Source organism: Acanthopagrus latus, chromosome 2 (genome assembly GCF_904848185.1).
Source record: "Acanthopagrus latus isolate v.2019 chromosome 2, fAcaLat1.1, whole genome shotgun sequence".
Lineage (NCBI taxonomy): Eukaryota > Metazoa > Chordata > Actinopteri > Spariformes > Sparidae > Acanthopagrus > Acanthopagrus latus.
The window spans coordinates 8,658,391-8,669,092 of NC_051040.1; positions in this window are offsets into that span (position 1 = coordinate 8,658,391).

Here is a 10,702-nt window from a genome sequence, read left to right on the forward strand (position 1 = left end):
CTGTTTGCAGCTAGAAAGGTGGCAGGGTCCGCCAAATGTAAACAACATCTAACTGTACAAAATTCTCTCGTCATTTAAGGTCAGTTAGTTTTTTTCAGACATGAAAATTATTTTGTTTATTTAGTTTGTTCTAGTGAAAAGTTTGACTCTGAAGATTTCTCTCCTCTAATTAAAATGTTTTCTCAAAAACCACATAGTGCACTTCTAATTAATTTCAATGAATTAAAAGTATTTAACGAGAGAATCGAAAACTGTCGAAACTGAAAATGTGAAATCTGTTTACAATTAAACATGTTCAGAGGTTAAAGGTTTCAATGATAAATGGACATTTACTGGATTTTTTAAAAGGAGCAATTATTCCAAGAAAAATCCTCTGGAAATCAAATCACATTAAACTCTAATAGCTGAAACATTTTTGTCTCTATTACATTTAGTTCTTACCTAGAAAAAATAAATACCTGTAAAATGAAGCGTTCTTAAGCACAGCTTCTTGCAAAACCACAAAACCAAAATGTAGCTGGTAAAAGAAAGCAGGAGAGTTAGTGGATATAAATCTGTCTTGACACCAAACAAACAACTTCATGAACTCACAATATACTCATCATAAGATCTTTATCTACATGGCACTTTTGAAAATCAAAGCTACAAAGTAGTAATAGGCAATACGACCCAAACCTTAAAAGAGGAGCGAGGTAGTAAAAAGTTAATAAATGATAATAAATATCATCAGTTAGGGCGAAGCCACGTGATAAAGTTTGAAGAGATTAAAGGGGAGAATACTGAGTCGGAAACATTAAACGCTTTAAAGAACAATCAGTAAAATGTTCAAATAAATTATAAAACTGGCAGATAACCAGTGAGGGACTGGAGTGATGTGATCACCTCTCTTTGCACAAGTTACACTGATCCCCTGTAGTTTTAAATTCAGTAACAAAAAGCAAACTTGTGTTTTCCTCCTCTATTTCCAAATTGATGATATGTCTATGAATGAGCACTACATATTTCCTGATAATCAATGATGAAGGCTGTGACAGTCTTGTCAGCAGTCAGTGGACTCAGTGAGTTGATCCTTTTCTGTCTCCATCTGCGGCCGTGTGGGCGCATCGTGACGTGGGAGAGCTGTGATGAATCTAACACAGGCAGGGGCCCGTCGGCCTCTGACGGGCTTATCTGAGCGGAGAGCAGCCGCCGCATCAACCTGAGCTAACGGTCTGATTATAACGGCAGATTCAGCTTTTGATGATAAGGACAGGACGACCGACCGTGGAGGAGCGTCTGGACTGAAATACTGAAATGCAGGGGGATTTAAGAGGATGTGGAAGGGAAGAAATTCAGACTTTTCTTACACCTCCATGTGTCTTATCAAATCAAGGCTCCCACAGCAAACGAGACGCAGCAGAGTAAATTACTCCTTTCACTTCTGCTCATTTCACAGGAGGCAGTTTTTTTTTCCTCGTGTCACACTTGGCGTCTTTACCCGAGACTCAGCTCCAGCCAGCCGCAACAAACCAGGCTTTGATGCGTTCTCTCCCCTTTTATTTTCTGTTTCAAGCTTATGGTTGCAGATAGTGACAGTTGGTGTTTGGTCCGCGGTGAAAGCTGATGAACAAATGTGACCTGAATTTTCTGGATTTAAAGTGAGGCACTGCAATCAGAACGAACTGCACACTGACTGAGGAGTCCTTCATGTGACTGATGATGCAACCAGCACACCGTTAATTAATATATAATTACACGGTAACTACATCTGGCTTGATTATGTGTTGCAGCCCATTAATTGTGAAGTAGACGTCTCTGGCACAACTTCACTTAATGAAAAAGTGTGTGGAAAAGAGAAAGCAGAGGGGTCGAACTCTGGAAACTATTAACAGCAACTTTGTTGCGATACTGATGCATCTTGGGTTGTGGCCATCAGGGTCACAATAAGATATTCACCAAACACAGAAAAAAGAGTAAAACATATTCACAGTATCTAAAAGTGATGCCACAGTGGACTGAACACAATGGGGTATTTCCAAACATGGCCATCAATCATTTATATAAATATATGTGAAAAAAGTCCTGCAGTTAAATTGTTCTTGATGCTGAGTTTGAACCCTTTCTACAAATGTTCTGAAGCTTCAAAATACCTCCAGTCCTCCCTCTCATTTGACTTACATCTAACCCGTCATTGTCCACAGTGAATGTTTCTTTTTAATTCAGATCATTTATTTTAACTTATTATATTCTATATTATATGCTTATTATATGCTGCATGTGAAGCTCAAGGTTAGTTTTTTTTCCATTCAGTTCAGCCTCTTCAGCTGCGCAGGAGAGGTTTAGGGTCAAATTGAGCTGAGAGTTGAAATAGTCTCACCAGGTTTACGCGTCTTCCTCCAAGGACACGTGTGTCACAGTCCGTGACTCGCTTTGAATCTCCTCTGGCTATAAGAAAAGAAAAAAAATGGTTAGACGACACCGGCAAGTGACAGGTTCTTTTCAAAATCAGGTGCAACAAGTCGGCAATTCATCAAGCTGCAAGGTATTTACCCTTTTTTTTTTGCTGCACTGATCACATATTTAGTTTCCATCCAGACTCCCATCTCATGTTGCCAGTCACGCTGAGCAGACTTCTCACCTGTTTCACCCAGCACATGTTGTGGCATGGCCCCCTCTCCGTCACTGCAGCGTCGGTGCTGTAGTGGCAGGAGCAGCAGATGGAGCAGATGTTGGTGTCAGAGCTCGGCATGTGTGCAGAGATGCAGCATTTCTCCGCCCACCCACACACCTCAGACACACTGTTTGCCTCCTGCTCTCTGACGGTCTCAGACTCCCTGCAAAGGTAAACTGTTGCTGACTTCTTTTAAGAGGAATTATTGGTCTTCACGTACTGAGTCAAGCAGGCACATTCTGACATGTCACAAGAATGGTCGATCACCAGGATCATGTAACCTGTGTCAGGATAAGTTATTTACCATCATTAGCCAGAAATCAATATTCAGACCTTAGAAATATGGTCAAAAAAATGTGTTTTTCTAACGATGATGATGAAGTATTTGATGCTTTTATTTTGTTTTGTGTCCTCATGTTACTGCTTTGTGAGATAGCTACAGTTATATTTCTTGTGTATGTGCCCACATACAATAATAGTTGTTGATTTAAAGGGTAACTCCACCAATTTTACACATTAAAGTGTGTTGACAGATAATGGAGAAAATTACTGCATATGCGAAAAAAAGTAGTTAAAAGCCTTTTATGGCTCAGAGAAAGATTCATGTGTAGTCTGATAAATTACATCCAGTCATGTAACTCAGTATCTAAGCTGCACTGTGGGTGATGTAGGCTCCGGGTTTTAAAAGGCGGTCCACTGGCCACAAAAGCCTTTGTAAGCCTTTTCTCACATATGCAGAAGTTGATCTGTAGATGCACTTTATGTGTAAAAAAGGGGGAGTTACCCTTTAAAAGCCTTAAACACTGTTATGCTCATGACTTAAAGATTCATTTTTGATGTGAAGACACAAGAAAGACTTTCGTGGGGGGTTTGCTGTCTGCTTTTCAGAGACGGTGAGTTATTAGGAGAAGAAATTATAAAGAAAAATAATAATCAATTGTTCATTTAAATTATAATTAGGGTTGTTTTAACTGTAATCATTAGTGTGTGTGCTGTTTGTTAAAGAAGTTATATATAGTCATGGTTTCCTGTTGATCCTCATGTGCAGTGTTTTACTTTCCACTTCCTCTCTTTGTTTCTTTTCCCGCCCTGTCACTGTGTACAGTGTGTCTCATTAGTTAATCACTCTCTGTATTTGAGCCTGAGTTGTTCCTTCGCTCTTTGTTGGTTCACCTGTTCCCCCAAAATCAGTCCTGTTGCTATCGTGCACCTGATCCCCAGTCTTTGTGTATTCCTGTTTTCTTCCACATGGCTTTCCTATTTGTTTTTTGTTTTTGTGTAACTCTTGGATTATTGTTGTTGCCTTTATTGCTTTTTGGATTTTGGACTTTGGTGACCGGCATGAAAGCTCACTTTTTGGTCCTATAATGCCTCCGTTTGTGTGTGTGTGTGTTTAGCATTTGGGTCAATATTCGCATAAATGTGACACTAATATTATTTTGTATCACCGATAAAGAGTCTCAGGAACGATGGATAACCAGGATCGTATGAAGTAATGATCATCTCTCTCAGGATAGTAAAGAAGATACAGACGGAAGGATGCGACCTCCTCTACGATACGTGATAATGTTCTGTCACTCAGCATCTCTTGTTATTGATTTTCGTGGCTTTGAGATAGACGTACGCTCTTATAATCTCGGAGCTATTTTTGTTTATCGGAACGGTGAAAGTAGGCTACCGTGCTTTGGGAATTAAAAAGAAAACACGGCTCTCCTGGGGAAAATCAATCCGCTGGGTTTAGAGCTCCTCGTCTGCAGCTGTGTCATTGATTTTTAACTTTGCTGCTATTCAGGGAACAAGGGGGGGAAAAGGTGCCATCCACATATTTGCTGTGTGTTGTTGTGGCTCTTCGTTTTAAGACACACAGACACACACACACACACACACACACACACACACACACACACACACGAGCTACCCGCCCTGCTTTAGCCATTACTGCTGGGTGGTGATTAACACAGAGGTGAACCCATCAACACAAGAGGTTACCCTGGCAACCAGGTCTGTGGCATGTTGAATGCTGGGAGAAGGAGCTGCGGTGGAGAGGAGGGGCAGGGGGCAACACACACACACACACACACACACACACACGCCCTGTTGCTCGTGCTCATTTGCTGGGCAGAGGAGTCGTGACTAACCACAGCCTCCCCCCCCCTCCCCCCCCACCACCACCACCACCCTCCATGTGTACGTGCTCTTCCTCCCTGACTCACTTTCATGGAAGACAGGGAGTAAATGTAAGCACTCAGACATAATAATATCAGAAAGAGATGTGGTAACCTCCGCCGTATTCTCCCATCTCTGCGGCTGGATGGTGGAAGACGTGTGTGTGTGTGTGAGCTGCACATGTGTTTGTTTGATGTCACAGCAGCCCCGATCAGAGCGGCGGGGAGGCTCCATGCTGCGCTGAGCCGCCTCGCTGCTCTCACATGTTGCCACAGCAAATACTCAGATCCCATGTCTATTTACCGCCGTCACAGCTGGCGCGACGGGGGCACCTGTGGGATCAGCGGCAACTTTATTTAGAGCCCCCCCCCTCCTCCCAGCAGCACCGCCGCTGCTGACCACAAAGCACTTTCCATTCTCCTCGTCTTACCTCTCGCACGCACATCAGCAGACTGAAATAAACATCTCTAGTGTTACAAGCCAGCTGGGATCATCGTGTGGATTTACAGTGGCATCCTCTGGTTTACTTTCTCGGGGATATTCATCCATCAACATGTTAGCAGACGACACTGTGATAATCTGCTGAGGCTCCGGTAACACACTCCTCAGGCTGGAAAGTATGTGACAGAATTTTTTGGGGGGGAAACATTAAAGAAATCGATCATGTTATTCACACCTCCAATGCAGTGCAGACAGGATGTCTGGCTTTCCCGCTACAGTGAAGATTTCCACCTATAAAGTGTGGAAATAGTCACTTTGTGTTCTCTGTATAGAGCCATTTTATGTTTCTGCTCATTTGCTTTGTGACCCATAGTTACATTTTGATGCCAACACCAGTGGCTGTAGTAGTTATTACAGCTATAAAGGAGGACGTGATGGGAAGTAGTATGAAGAGCAACAACCCCCATCATTTAAATCATATGTTTATTAACTGACTTTAACGTTAGAAGGTGGAGGCGAGGCAGGTGGTGTTATTACAAGTTACAAGGCTGCCAAACAGGCAACTACAGTCTGAGTCTGTGTGGACATTTCCAGGCATTTTGTTGTGTTTTTTTTGTAGCAACCAAACAGGTATTTTAGCCCAAACCATGACGTTTTCCAATTGAATGGTTTTTTGTGCCTAAACCTAACCAGAGCATAAGCGCAGCGTTATGACGAGAGAGAAATAGAAAATGTGACCTAAACAGAAGTAAAGTTGCAACATGAAGAATCCTTATTTCCTCAGTTGTGACTAACTGGAAGAGAGTTGGCAGGCTTTTAACCTTCACGTGGGTTGTTGAGGCTAGGTTTAAACCTTAAGTTTAAACGTATCGTTTTACAGAAATGCACTTAGCTATTCATTCTGGCGATTGGGTTGGATTTCCTGGATTGTGGTGAGCTCTTTATGCACACATTTTTGCCTTTTCTGCATCAATTCCAGCAGAAATGTCTTTGAAAACCTAAAATTCTAAACATTAACAGGGACCTGTTTCTGTCTCGCCTAGGATCAACACCTGTGCCGAGCATGTTTCTCTGCTTCAGCTCTCACGCTGAACTCTGAAGTGCTCGCCGTAATCGTCGGCATTCTCCCTGAATGATTTTTCACAGCCTGAAAGGGACCGCCGTGCTCATAATTCATTGTTTGGCTCAACAGATCCCTGCTGGCTCTCAGAAAGAGTAAATAAGTAGCCATAGCTGAGCAGCACAGGTGATTGAGTGTCCACACGTTTGAGAGATGTGCAAAGGATTTTGCGGTTAAATCGCTGTGGCACCCTCTGCGCTGTCGTGCCCATCAGTTATCTTGTGTTACAGGCGGTCAGGGTTAATCAATGTCACCGGCCGCTCATTCAGAGCAGACAGCTCCTTCAGAACGTGGCTGCAGGTGCTTGTTATTACGGTGATGGTGTCATTGTAAATTTTCAGCCTCCGTGGCAGACTGCAGAGCCATATTAAACAGGAGCGTCTTCCCAGAATGCCTCTGACTCATCTGACATTTCAGTCTGAACCCCAGTCAGTGTCTCTGCAGCCTGCAGCTCTATCGTCCTCCCGCTCTATCTCTCCATCCATCTCTCTCTGCTGTTCTAATTCAAGGTTAACACTTTTCAAACATCGATCATCCTGCTCCCCTTTTTCTTTTTTTTTTCTCATTCCGTTCTCAGACATTTTGTGTCACCATTTCCTCGTCTCTTTAAACATTCATCCGGTGAGACTCAATCAACGTGAGCTCTTATCTCCGCCCTGTAAAAAAAAAAAAAGGATGCATAGCATTTCAAGAGCAGGGTCAGAAATCAGTGACAACAGCTGTCACACAGCCTCTTTTTGCGGAAGCAGTCACCTTTGCACCAGTTTTTGTGGTTGTGCCGCCTGGTTCGGCTGCTGTTTGTTTCCAGTTGATTGAATTTGGAATGTAATTAGGAGTGACTCTGAGGCAGGGGCCACGGGTTTATGGATAGTGTAATATCTCCCCCAGGAGCCCTTTGAAATAGGATTGACTTTGGAAGGCATGTCCAATTATGAATTTGTACACGGATATATTCACTAAGGGCAGCAGATGCAGCTGCAGTCTTCAAGGTCTCGGCGCTGGGGCCATATAGATGGACAAGACGTCTCGGCGTCTGGAGCTCGGCGAGGATATCAAGCCGTTTCCTCCAGGGCAGGACATAATGAGATTTTAAATAACAGATCTAAACAACAGATGGTATGTTTGTTTTCCATATGCACCACGCCCGGGCAACATTTAAAATGATAATATGTGCATTGGTGTGCGAGCTTAACAAGTGCATAAAATTAGATTTCAAATCAGCAGCGCACAGAAATGGAAACATATTGCCTGGGCCGCTGTGGAGTGTGATCCTACATGTTTATCGCATCTGTAACTCACGAGTTTACTCTCAGGGTTTTATAAGTTCAAGACCTGAAACACGATCACACCAGCAGGCATTCAAATAAACAGTTGAATGTTAAAGCTACTGTATCAGGTGTTGCTCTCCTGTCACTTGTGTGCTACAGCTGCCTGTGGACTTTCTGTGAACCTTCAGGTTGTTTAAGTAAATATAGCGCATCAGTTTTAGTGTCCTGATGCCAAACAGCACGCTAGACGGCTGAAGTGCATGTTGCAGTGTGAGTTATTCTACCAGCTGCAGTCATACTGCACTGCAAGGCATTTAAATCTGTCAATGACATTATCAATATATTGATCAGTCGATCACTGGTCATGATATACATTTACCCATTCTACATCATGTTTTCACCTGTATCCATTTGTTGCTGTGTTGGTTGGTTACATTCATTCGTTGTTGGTATGTTTATTTGTTTGTGTTTTTGTCTGTTTGTTTGTTGGTCAGTTGGTTGGTTGGTTTGTTGGCTGGTTTGCTGGCTGTTGGTTGGTTGATTAGTTTTGTTGGAACATGGGTTCCACCCCATTATTGTTTGATGTGGATCTGAATAAAACATTTGATCAAGGCTTTTTTCGAATTGTCTCAAAGAGGAAATAGACAACTTTCAAATTCCCCATTCTTGCTGTTTCCCTGTGGAATATTTTCCAGTTTCACCAAAGAACCTGGATCTCACTGCTGTGAAAAGGCAGACTATAAAACCTGGCTGTATTAATAAGTAGGCAGCTTTGTTACTTACTGATTTAGTGGTCAGAGAAAAAAGACTTTGACACAACCCTGGCACTTTGCATCAAGTGAATGGCTTTCAGCAGAGTTATTTTGTTCTTTTTCTTTTGCAGTGTAGAGTTTCCACATTCATTCATTCTACCGTAGTATAGCAACCTCAGTGCATCTTGACAGAAACACTTCCTTTGTGCTGTAATGTGACCCTCATGTTTGCAGAAAAATCCAGCCCAGCAAAATGAGAAGAGCAAAATCCAGAAGAGCAAAATGAAAACGATGTTTATTGGGAACAACTTAATAAATTAAAGGTCCAGCAGTCTGGCTGATCCGTGTAGAGAAGGCCTTGAAACAACACTGATGTTATCAGTGAATGAGAAATGTGGTGATTTATTTATTTATTTTTTTAGTTTTCGACAGTGTATGTTTCTCTGTATTTCTGCTGGCGTGTTCAGTGTTTGGAGATTTCGGCTCCACTAACCTCTTGAAAAAAATCACATGCAACGTTCTGAGGAAAACAAATTGCTTCTTGTTTCGAGAGAGAAAGCCATCAAAACTGCATTTCAGTGAGGCTTTGATGATTCCCCCTTGCAGACAAGAGGTTTGTTTGTTCTGTAGTTGCATCTCACCAATAGTTTTCAGCATTGTGCTTTGGGGAGGTGCTTGATGCTCCAATCGCTTTCTGTATGAGGAGTAAATGATGCCTCAGGGCGAGAGAGGAGGAACAGATCCTGGATATGACAGGTGGTTTGTTTCACCTGTCGTTCAACATGCACGCTGAATCGGAACAGTACAAAATGTGCTTTCACTGTGATGTGATATCAGCTGTGTGTACTGAGCCGTGCTTCCTGCTGAAGAGTATCACAGGTGATATGTTACAGTCACCGTTCCAAAACAATGTCACGTCAGAGTGATCACAAACTGTCTGAGCGGGATGCTGCTGTGTGTCGTTGGCACACAGGGAACACAAATGAGATGCTAAAAAGTGATGTACGCAGCTAAGACGAGCTGGTTGTTGCTGTGGTTTCTGATTCATGGAGTAATGTTGGAAAATGAGCTAAAAAGCAACAGTTATTCTCTCTGGGTTTGGGTGTGTTCATCATTTTATTTAGGTAACAATGTTTTCTTAACTTGCTTGTGTTTCCTGTAGTCGCAGTGTCTTGAGCTCCCTGGGCCACCGTACACATCAGATAAAGTATAAATCTGACTTTTTTGCAGCTTCTCAAAGTTTGTTTTCATGTGTAGTACGAGCTCATTATGGTCTTTTGAGGTTGAGGGGTGGGGAAAAATATCCAAGGTGTCTACTTTGGTTACCAGTTGTCAAGTATCAGTGGCTATTTTCTGCCCTCCGACCTCAGGGGGCAGTAGTGAGCTCATTATGGCTTGGTGTACCAAAATGGGTGAGGAAATGTTGACAGGGAAACAAGTCACTTTGCAAGGGTTGGGACACTTTAAAAAAGTTTTCCACACACGTGTTGGCCACATTCACAAAAAACAGGCTTCATAAAGCCTGGTGCTCTTCCTCGATACGCCTCCCACCAAGCTTTCATAGGAATGATCCTCCGATGCTGTACCCAGATTTCACTTTATAACATAAACTATTTATGCTTTAATAGAGTTGCTTTCACGTTTCAGTTGAATACAAGAGAATCTCAGAGGATGAGGACTAACTGATCGGTCTGATTCAACCTACGTAGATGTTTCCTCTCTCTTTTCTTTCTGTCTAAAGAACACTTTAAGACAGTTGATTGTAAAAAAGAAAGAAAGAAAGAAAGAAATCTAACTTGCACCCTCAGTATGAAAGCCTTGACTCTCTTCGATCAGTGCCTCCCTCTCCTCTGTGTAGCACTACAACATTCTCAAGTTGAGAAATGATCTTTTGAATCGAAAAAAAGTGTGATTCATGGCGTCTGTCTCCATTCACTAACACAACATTTAGTGGTCAGCAGATCCCATATAGATCTCAAGGTTGTTCCCCTCTAGTTTGCTCCATGGGAGTAAACCAGAACTAAAGGGGGAACGATTTCCTTTATAGATCCACGATCCAGAAGACGCCTCATTGGGAGTCGACTTTGACAAGCTGCACAAAGATGAGATTTATGCTTTATTATTTTCATATTTCAGACGATAAAAAAAGAGGTGGATGTCTCCCTTCTCTCTTCTATCTGTCTTTCTTATTTAAAAAGAATAAATAAATGTAACTTGCATTCTGGGTATGAAAGCCTCCACTCTCCTCCATCAGTGCCTCCTCCTCCTCCTCCTCCTCCTCCTCCTGTGTGGCACTGATCACCCC